This window comes from Micromys minutus (assembly GCF_963924665.1).
Source record: "Micromys minutus genome assembly, chromosome: 7".
Classification (NCBI taxonomy): domain Eukaryota; kingdom Metazoa; phylum Chordata; class Mammalia; order Rodentia; family Muridae; genus Micromys; species Micromys minutus.
The window spans coordinates 7,310,182-7,320,761 of NC_137976.1; the positions used below are offsets into that span (position 1 = coordinate 7,310,182).

The 10,580-nt window shown below is 37.9% G+C and overlaps 1 pseudogene across 1 annotated transcript; it reads right to left on the reverse strand.

Annotated features, from left to right (window-relative positions):
• Nucleotides 1-7,631: 7,631 nt before the first annotated feature.
• Nucleotides 7,632-8,782, reverse strand: LOC308423004 (F-actin-capping protein subunit alpha-1-like; annotated as a pseudogene). The gene has a single exon. The product of its transcript is annotated as an F-actin-capping protein subunit alpha-1-like (transcript).
• Nucleotides 8,783-10,580: the final 1,798 nt, after the last annotated feature.

The window sequence follows — 10,580 nt, forward strand, 5'->3', positions numbered from 1 at the left end:
AGGCCTGGTGATACTGCGCTGCGAGTAGCAGGGGAGCAGAGTGGTCTGTATTGAGCACTCAGAAAGTGCTCCCCATGCCCCCGATTAGATCAGAAAAGCAGGAACCCTGCTGTAGGGTCTTGGTTTCCACCCAGCAGGTCCATGCTTGCAGAACAGGCACTCCAGCAATCTACCATCAGGAACAGCAGAGATCCAGGGACACAGGCCAAGTACATGGGAGAGATGCAAACCAATGACTAAAAAAAGACCATGTAAAATCACATACAATAAGATGGCAAGAGGAAAGTGAAAGAACTTACACAAGGGAAACCAAGACAACCTGGCAACACCAGAACCCAGACTTAAATCACAGCAAACATCAGAATGCCAAACACTCCAGAAAAAGAAGACTCAGACATGAAATCATACCTCAAGATGATGATAGAGATCCTTAAACAAGAATTGGAGGAAAAGAATAAAGAAATAGAAGCTTTTAAAAAGGGAACTAGAAAAACACTCAAAGAACTCAAAGAACTAGAGGAAAACAGAACCAAAGAGATGAAGGAATGGAAGAAGGAATTGAAAATGGAAATAGAAACAATAAAGCAAACACTAAAAGAGAAAATCCTAGAGGTAGAAAACCTAAAAAAGAAATGAGGAGTCACAGATGCAAGCATCTCCAACAGACTACAAGTTATGGAAGAGAGAATCTCGGGGGCCAAAGACAATATTGAAAACATAGACAAAACAGTCAGAAAAGATGCAAAAGCCAAAAAGCTTCTAACCCAATATGTTCAGGAGATCCAGGACACAATGAGAAGACTAAACATAAGGATAAGAGGAATAGAAGAGGGCAAAGAATATCAACCAAGAGGCACAGTAAATATCTTCAACAAAATCATAGAAGAAAACTTTCCTACCCTTAAGAATAAGATGACCATGAGGATAAAGGAAGCCTAGAGAACTCCAAATAGAGTGGAGCAGAAAAAAAGTTCTCCCAACACATAATAGTCAAAATGCCAAGTCTTCAAAGCAAAGAAAGAATACTAAAAGCAGTAAGGGAAAAAGCTCATGTAACATATAAAAGCAGATGAATCAGAATCACACCGGACTTCTCAACAAAGACTATGAAAGCTAGAAGATCCTAGACAGACATCATACAGACCCTAAGAGAACACAAATGTCAGCCCAAGCTGCTATACTCAGCAAAACTCTCAATCAACATAGATGGAGAGATGAAGATATTCCAGGACAAAACTATATTTACACAATATCTGACCACAAACCCAGCACTACAACGAATTACAAGTGGAAAACCCAATACAAGGGGGGAAACTACATCCTAGTAAAAACAGGAAAATACCTAAGCAAGAAAACGAAAAGAAGAAAGACACACAGGCACAAATCTACCTATAAAAGCAAAAGTAGCAGAAATCAGCAACCACTATTTTTTATATCTGTTAACATAAATGGACTCAACTCCCCCAATAAAAAGATATAGGCTATCAGACTGGATATATAAACAGAATCCAGCATTTTGCTGCATACAGGAAACTCATCTCAGAGACAAAGACAGACACTATCTCAGAGTAAAAGGTTGGAAAAAACCTTCTGAGCAAATGGCCCCAAGAAGAAAGCTGGAGTGGCCATTCTAATATTGAATAAAGGAGATTTTCAATAGCTATGAAAAAAGATAAAGAAAGACACTTTTTACTCATTACAGGGAAAATTTGTCAGGATGAACTCTCAATCATTAACATATAGTTTCCAAATACAAGAGCACCTGTATTTATAAAAAAATCCTACTAAGCTCAAAAAATACTTTGCACCCCATAGAATAATAGTGAGAGACCTCAATACCCCACTTTCATCAATGGAAAGATCATGGAAACAGAAACTGAACAAGGACACATTGAAACTAGCAGAGGTTATTAACCAATTGGATTTAATAGACAGCTACAGTATCATCCTAAAACAAAAGAATACATCTTATTCTCAGCACCTCACAGTACCTTCTCCAACATTGACCAGGTCACAAAACAAGCCTAATACATATAAGAAGATTGAAATAATCCCATGCATCCTATCAGATAACCATGGTCTAAGCCTGGTCTTTAATAACAACAAAGACAACAAAAAGCCCATATACACATGGAAACTAAACAAAGCTCGATTAAATGGTAGCATTGTCAAGGAAGAAAGAAAGAAAGAAATTAAGGAGTTTCTAGAATTTAATGAAAACAAAAACACAACATACACAAACCTATGGGATACAATAAAAGCAGTACTGAGAGGAAAACTCATAGCTCTGAGTGCTACCAAAAAGAAACTGGAGAAAGCATACACTAACAACTTGACAGCACAGTTGAAAGCTCTAGAACAAAAGGAAGCAGATACACCCAAGAGGAGAAGAAGCCAAGAAATAATCAAACTCAGAGTAGAAATTGACCAAATAGAAACAAAAAAAAACCATTCAAAGAATCAACAAAACTAAGAGCTGGTTCTTTGAGAAACATAACAAGATTGATAAACCCTTAGGCAGACTAACTAGAAGGCAAAGAGAGAGTTTTCAAATTAACAAAATGAGAAATGAAAGTGGAGACAACTAAAACTGAGAAAATTTAAGAAATCATCAAATCCTACTACAAAAGCCTATACTCAAGAGAGCTGGAAAATATGGAGGTAATGGATGAATTCCTAGACAGATACCTGATACTAAAATTAAACCAGGACCAGGTAAACCATCTACATAATCCCATAACACCTAAAGAAATAAAAGCAGTCATCAAAAGCCTCCCAACCAAAAAAAAAAAAAAAAAAAAAAAAGCCCAGGTCTAGATGCATTCAGTGCAGAATTCTATCAGAAATTTATTGACAACCTAATACCAATACTCTCCAAACTATTCCAGAAAATAGAGTTAGATGGAACACTACCTAACTCATTTTCTGTGGCCACAATATCCCTCATTCCTAAACAACACAAAGACCCTACAAGGAAAGAGAACTTCAGACCATTCTCACTTATGAATATTGATACAAAAATAATCAACAAAATTCTTGCAAATAGAATCCAAGAACACATCAAAATGATCATTCACTATGATCAAGTAGGCTTTATCCCTGGGATGCAGGGATGATTTAATATATGGAAATCCATCAATGTAGTCCACCATATAAAAAAAACTCAAAGAATAGAACCACATGGTCATCTCACTAGATGCTGAGAAAGTATTTGACAAAATTCAATACCTCTTCATGTTAAAAGTCTTGGAAAGAACAGGAATCCAAGGCCCATACCTAAACATAGTAAAAGCAATATACAGCAAACTAACATCCAACATCAAACTTAAAGGTGGGAAACTTGAAGCAATCCCACTAAAATCAGGGAATCAGTAAGAATGCCCACTCTCCCCTTACCTATTCAACATAGTACTGGAAGTACTAGCCAGAGCAATTAGACAGCAATAGGTAATCAAAGGATGCAAATTGGAAAGGAAGAAGTAAAAATATCAGTTTGCAGATGACATGATAGTGTATGTAAATGACCCTAAAACTTCCAACAGAAAACTTCTACAGCTGATAAACAAGTTCAGCAAAGTGGCTGGATATAAAATTAACTCAAACAAATCAGTAGTCTTCCTCTACTCAAAGGATAAACTTGAGGAGAAAGAAATTAGGTAAAAGATATCTCTTAAATAGTCACAAACAATATGAAATAACTTGGTGTGACTCTAACATAGCACGTGAAGGTCCTGTATGACAAGAACTTCAAATCTCTAAAGAAGGAAATCGAGGAAGATCTCAGAAAATTGAATGATCTCCCATGCTAATGGATTGGAAGAATCAACACTGTAAAAATGAGCTTCTTACCAAAAGCAATCTACAGATTCAATGCACTCCCCATCAAAATGCCAACCCAATTCTTCATAGAGTTGGAAAGTACAATGTGCAATTTTATCTGGAATAACAAAAAACCTAGAATAGCGAAATCCACCCTCAACAACAAAAAACATATGCAGGAATATACCTGACCTCAAGCTATGTTACAAGGCAATTTGTGCTAAAAACTGCATGGTACAGGTACAGAGATAGGCACGTGGATCAATGGAATAGATGAGCCCTCACATATATGGTCACTTGATTTTTGACAAAGGAGCTGTGAACATTCAATGGAAAAAGGACAGCCTCTTCAACAAATGGTGTTAGTCCAACTGGCAATCAGTATGCAGAAGAATGAAAATAGACCCGTTCTTATCTCCTTGTACAAAGCTCCAGTGCAAGTGGATCAAAGATCTCCACATTAAACCATGCACACTGATACTCTTAGAAGAGAACATAATGAAACCTTAGAACACATAGGCACAGGAGAAAATTTCCTGAACAGAACACCAATGGCTCCTGCTCTAAGGTCAAATATCGACAAATGGTACTTTATGACTACAAAGTTTCTGTAAGGCTAGGGACACTGCCAAGAAAACAAAATGGCAGCCAACAGATTGGAAAAAGATCTTTACCAATCCCACATCTGATAGAGGCCTAATATTCAAGGTATACAAAGAATTCAAGAAGTTAGACACCAATGAATCAAACCATCCTATTAAAAATGGGATACAGAGCTAAACAAAAACTTCTCAGTTGAGGAATATCAAATGGCTGAGAAGCATCTAAGGAATTTCTCAACATCAGTAGCCATCAGGGAAATGCAAACAAAACAATTCTGACATTCTACCTCACACCAACCAGAATGGCTAAGATCCAAATTCAGATGATAGCAGATGCTGGAGAGGATGTGCAGAAAGAGGAACACTTCTCCACTGTTGATGGGGTTGTAAACTGGTACAAAAACTCTGGAAATCAGTCCTCAGAAAAATGGACATAGTCCTACCTGAAGACCGATTTATTCCACTTCTGGGCATAGACTCCAGAGAAGCTACAACATACACCAAATCACATGCACCACAATGTTTATAGCAGCCCTATTTATAATAGCCAGAAGCTGGAAAGAACCCAGATGTCCTTCAGTAGATGAATGAATATAAAAATTGCGGTATATTTACAAAATGGGGTACTACTCAGCTATCAGAAACAATGACTTTATGAAATTCTTAAGAAAGTGGATGTATCTAGAGAATATCATCCTGAGTGAGGTAACCCAGTCACAAAAGTACAGACATAATATGCAGTCACTGATAATTGGATACTAACACCAGAAAGCTTGAACACCCAGAAACAACTTACAGACTATATAAAGTTCAAGAAAAAAATAAAAACCAAATAAAATGAAAAGCCATTATGCTTAATCTTTACACACCAAGAAATCTTTGACTATTTCCAGGTTACATCTTGTTTTACAGGTACTTTATGATTATTCTAACTAGTAAGATTTTAATCCTTTAAAAAATCAAGTACTGATAAAAATGTATTTGCATATTTTTATGCATAAATGCTTAAAATATGTACATTTATTCTTCATTTTTAAAAATAAAATTGTAAAAAAGGAAAATAGTATTGCTATGAATTTTCCTTATAACACTACTTTAATTGTGTGCCATCCGTTTGAATATGATGTCTTCATTTTCATTGAATTCTTTAAAGCCACTGATTTTGATTTTGATTTCTTCCCTGACCAGGTCACTAATGAGTAGAGAATTGTTTAGTTTCCATGAGTATGTGGGCTTTTTGTTGTTTTTGTTGTTATTGAAGTCTAGCCTTAGTCTTCAATGATCTGATACAGTATATGCGATTATTTCAGTCCTGTGTCTGTTGAAGATTAGTTTTGTCTGATTAAATGGTCAATTTTGGAGAAGATTCCATGAGGGGCTGAGAAGATAGTTAATATATATTTTTTTGTTTTGGAGTAAAATGTTCTACACACATTTGTTTAATCCAGTTGGTTCATAACTTCTGTTAATTTCACTGTGTTTTTGTTTAGCTTTTGTTCCCATGACTTGTCTATTGCTGAGAGTAGGGTATTGATACAAATATATTTTATTTGAAATAAACAAAAAATGCTTACACAGCTTTCATTTGCAAACAAACTCTTGCTTGACTGTATTACAGAGCAAAATAAAGAAAACAAAGCCGAAGCAAAACACCCTTCTGTTTTAACTTGTATTTGGGGACAGGCAGGAAGACACTACTTGGTTTTTTTTAAAAAACTGACCTTCCCCTAAGGCCTGGTCAGAAAAGTGTAAACAATGTGAATGAATCCACCATTACCAGTTGTCAAAGGTCATGTCACATTACCTGTGTGTTCTGAGATCACACACACATACCTGCCAACATACCTGGGAAGATAGCTATATCACAGTTACATATGAGTTCTAGGCAGGTAGGATGATGGAGAAAGAGTAACTTGGAATGAATTTTACATGTTTAGAAGAAAGCACTAGCATTCTCTGAAATACCAGGTTATGACAGATAGAGACTGTCTGGGAGCCCTCCTGTTCACTTTGGTTCATTCCAGCTTTGTGGGACACAGCTGTTTATTTGTCTGCTTACAGAACAATCCTACCAGAGAGCTTAAAGCACAGATACCTATTATTCCTTCACTTCTGTGTTTTCAAGTTTTATATTCTACTATATCCACAGTATGTCAGCAGCTCTCAAATATGAAAGAGCAATACTTACTAGTGGGAAAAACTCTTCTAAAAATGCCAACATCTGTTGAGGCGTTCCAGCAGGTATTGCCACTGGCAAGAAAAGTGGACCCAGGATAGATAACCAAAACTTGGTATAGCCAGACTTGGTCAGACTGAATCAAGACTTCTAGCTCTGATCCTGTGTTTTAATTTTTCCACACACTTAAACATAGAACTTTGGGGGAAAAGTGTCCATGTGACAATTCTTATAACAAAGCTTCAGGCTGGCTACATCTAAATTCCCTTGCAAAGTAGTAAAGCACCTGTGACCTTTACAATAAAAACAACCTCTACTGACTGACAAACAGAACTCAGGGCTAGGGCCTAGAGAGGAAGGATATGTTATAGGCATGAGTTCTATTCACTGAGAGACAAAGGCCAGTATTAGGGTCTAAACAATGCTCATAATATTGGGGTGGGGTGGGAGAGATTAAGGTGGAGGCTCTCTTAACAGAAGAGCAGAGGATCACAAGGTTGTCTGACCACACCACTCCAGCATTCTAGTGATTAGGCATCATTCACTTTCTTCCACTGAAGAAAACAGACCCATGTTATTGACAACCCTAGTTTCCCAATGCTTTTTCTAAACTGTTCTTCTTACATCCATGGTTACAACAGAACTAGATGGGAGGATACAATGAGAAAATGAAAATAAGCAAACATTCATGTGCAGGGGATGTGGTTCAAGTCTTTGAATTTAAAAACAAGTCTCCAGAGAAGCTGTTGCCATGGAATTTTTAGAAAACTTCCTTTGCCTTCCAACATGGACCCCAAAGCCCCAATCCAAATGTCTGAAAACTACAGTTGTGAGATGCTATAAAGGATCAAAGCAGTTAGACCAAGGAGGAGTGTGTTGTCCACTTAGCGTGTGGGTAGTCGAGCCTCTTCAGCAATTGGTGGATCACTAAAAGCCACTGGAGGACTGGAAGTGCTTAAAGCACAGGGGTAAAAAGTACTCAACAGATAACTCCATAAAACCAGCAATAGATAGGCCTTCGTGGCTAGGAAATTTTCTAAACAGGAAAATGACTTCAGGATATATTTCTTCGACATTAAATGTAGCAGAATTAAAAAAAATTACAAGTAGATATAGCGATAACAGAAAATTACAAAGCAGAGACACACAAAAGAATCGAGACAGTGCTGTAGGTTCAACAGTATTCCATGAGGCTAGAAGATCTGTTCACTTTGTTAACTAGCAAAATATCACTCTTGTTTGTTTATAAATCACTTATTTATCATATGACCACACATGTTGAATCCTTTTCTTTCCATGTAGTGGAGACTCCTACAGATGGCCTTTAAGCATTCTGCATTTCTTTGCCAATCTTGTAACTGAGTATCTTGTTCCAGTCGATTTTGGTGCGGGTAACTGGAAGCTGCCGGCGCAAGGCCTTGAACGTGGTGTCTGACATAGTTTGATAATTTTCACTAATTGCTGTCTGATACTCATTTTCTGCACTCTCTATGATTTTAATAAACTCCTTGGCAGTTTGGACTTCATTAGAAACAGTTACTGAGTCCTGCACATCTTTATGACTAACCAACTGAACATTGCCATCTTCATAGTAATGAACCTGAATCTTGAGCACTCTAACCACCTGGGCTGTAGGCGGTGTGATGGTGAACTTCCACTCTGATCTCCAACGACCATTCCAGAAGTTTTTGGGTTGGAACTGGTGGCTTTCAATACATGCAATAATGGTCTGCTGTCCGTCTATAGTTTTAGCGTAAACAGTACAGAAGCCGTTGGAATAATGATCTTTCACATAGGCTCTTAGAGCGCTGTCACACGATTCCCTCCAAGACTTCAAAACTCCATCCACATCCTCTGGCTGTGGGTCACTTGCTTCTTTCCGTAAATAATCAAACTTAAAGGAAATTTTGTTTCTTGGATCTAAAAATCTGCTGTTGCCAAGGTCACCGTGCTCTGTAATTAAGACCTGGTCATCGTAGCCTTCTATCTTCACAGGCGTGAACTAATCCATGTTATACTGGGCAAACGCATGTGCTGCCCCTTCCCTGAGAAGATTGTCATTATTAAGCAGTAGCCGGACATCATTGAATACTTCATTAAACTCCCCTGGTGGTGCATGCGTGATGAATTTAGCGGCTATGCATACCTTCTCCTCATCCGACACCCGATCCTCGAAGTCGGCCATCTTGGCTGCTCTGGCCGAGAGTAGGGTATTGAAGTCTCCCACTTTTATTGTGTGAGGTTCAAACTATCTTTTGAGAATCAGTAAAGTTTATTTCACAAATGTGGATGTCCTTGCATAGATGTTCAGAATTGACCCTTTCTTTTGGTGGATATTTTTTTATGAATATAAAACGCCCTTCCTCATCTCATTTGATAAGTTTTTATTGGATGTCTATTTTATTGAATATTAGAATGACAACTGCTGCTTGTTTCTTGGAACCATATGCTTGGAAATGTTTTTCTAGCCTTTTACTCTGAGATAGTATCTGTCTTTGTCGCTGAGGTGTTTCTTATATGCAGCAAAATGCTGAATCTTGTTTGTATATCCAGTCTGTTAGCTTGTCTTCTTATTTGAAAATTGATCATCTCTTTCATTAGGTTAGGGAAGTTTTCTTCTATTCTTACTATTCTTAGATTTTTATCTTTTCATTTTTTTCCCTGAATTTCCTGGATATTTTGGGATAGGAGCTTTTTACACATTGTATTTCCTTCGACCAACATGTAAATATTTTTATGGCATCTTGTATGCCTAAGATTCTCTCTTCTATCTCTTGTATTCTCTTGGTATACTTGTATCTGTAGGTCCTGATCTCTTTTCTAAGATGCCCATCTCCAGGGTTGCCTCCCTTTATGTTTTCATTATTGTTTCTATTCTTATTTTTAGTTCTTGGACTGTTTTTTTTTTTTTTTTTTCATTCCTTTACCTGCTTGACTCTATTATCCTGTATTTCTTTAAGAAAATTATTTATATCCTCCTTAAAGGCTTCTATAATCTTCAGGAGATGGGATTTTTGGTCGTTATCTTCTTTTTTAGATGTGTTTGGGTATGTAGTGCTTGCTGTTGTGGGATAATTGGGTTCTGGTGGTACCAAATTGCTTTGTGTTCTGTAGCTTATGATCTTGTGCTTGCCTCTGGCTATCTGGACATCTCTGCTGTTAATTGCCCTGGATGTCTCCAATTAGATCCAGTCTCTTTAGAGGCAGGCAGTGCTATCTCTGTTTAGGGTGAGTCTCTTTTATCTCTGGTTAGATCAGGCCTCTTATGTCCCTGGTTATTGAGGACTTCCTAGGAGGCAGACAGGCTGTTTGGTGCTGGAGCGTATCTGATATGGTTTGGGTGGAAAATTGGGCCAAGAAATGTGGAGCTCAGCAAGGCAAATGGGCCCCATGTCAGCTGTCCTCTCTGTCTTTGGTTATTGATAACCTCCTGGGTAATATGCAGGCTGTAACCTATGAACAGGTACCAGTCTACTCAACTGGCCTGGGTAGGAAGAGGACCAGAAGAAATGTGAAGCTGCGGGGGGTGAGGGTGGGAGGAGGAAGGAGGGAAGAGGTGAGTTCTTTGGTTGTTCCAGTGATTTTGGGTATTTTGAAGAGATTCTCACCTGTGTGTTTGATTACTGTGAACCTCCTGGAAGGCATTCAGGCTGTAGCATATGGGCAAGTATCTGGCCACTGATCTCATCATTAATATTTTAATACATTTGACTCTTACTACTTCCTCTCTACCTCCCTCCTCCTCATTTTTTCCCTCAATTTCCATCATCTTGCCTTGAGATGTTTGTCTGATGTATTGCTTAATGTGTGTGAGACCTGTAAATTTTATATATCCTAACTAATCCTGAGAGGTATCACTATGGGATCACACTTCTAGGAACAGGGTCCTTCCAAACAGCATTCTGATCCATTTTGAAAGTAACCTTTTGTTTTGTGACTGCTTAGGGTTCCTGCAGATATTCCAGCATCAGTAGATGCATGGA